The sequence below is a fragment of the Elephantulus edwardii genome, unplaced genomic scaffold, assembly GCF_000299155.1.
Source record: "Elephantulus edwardii isolate Elephantulus edwardi_28Jun2011 unplaced genomic scaffold, EleEdw1.0 scaffold00471, whole genome shotgun sequence".
NCBI lineage: Eukaryota > Metazoa > Chordata > Mammalia > Macroscelidea > Macroscelididae > Elephantulus > Elephantulus edwardii.
Genome location: NW_006400221.1, coordinates 217,469 through 217,972, shown reverse-complemented (window position 1 = coordinate 217,972; position 504 = coordinate 217,469).

The window sequence follows — 504 nt, the reverse complement described above, 5'->3', positions numbered from 1 at the left end:
CTAGCAGTCCATGGTATATTCAACACTCTTCTCCAGCACCACAGCTCAAAGGCATCAATTCTCTATCATCTCTATTCATTGTCCAACTCTCTGATGCATAGCATGTAATTGCAAAGACTATAGCCTGGATCAGGTTCATCTTAGTCTCCAGCCTGACGTTGTTGCTCTTCAGTACTCTTGCTCTCAAGAGTCCCTCACAGCCAACTTTCCCAATGCAATTCATCTCTTGATGTCCTGGCTGCTGCTACCTAGAGTGTTGACTGTGATGTCCTGGCTGCTGCTACCTAGAGTGTTGACTGTGGAACCAGGCAAACTAAAACTGTTAACTATCTCAAACACTTCACCATCCATACTGATGCTGCCAATTGGCCCAGTGGTGAGAATTTTTGTTTTCTTGATATTGAGTTTCAGTCCATATTGAAGATTGCAGTCCTTGACTTTCTGCAGCAAGCTCTTCAGGTCCTCCTCTGTTTCAGCAAGCAGAGTTATGTCATCTCCATAACA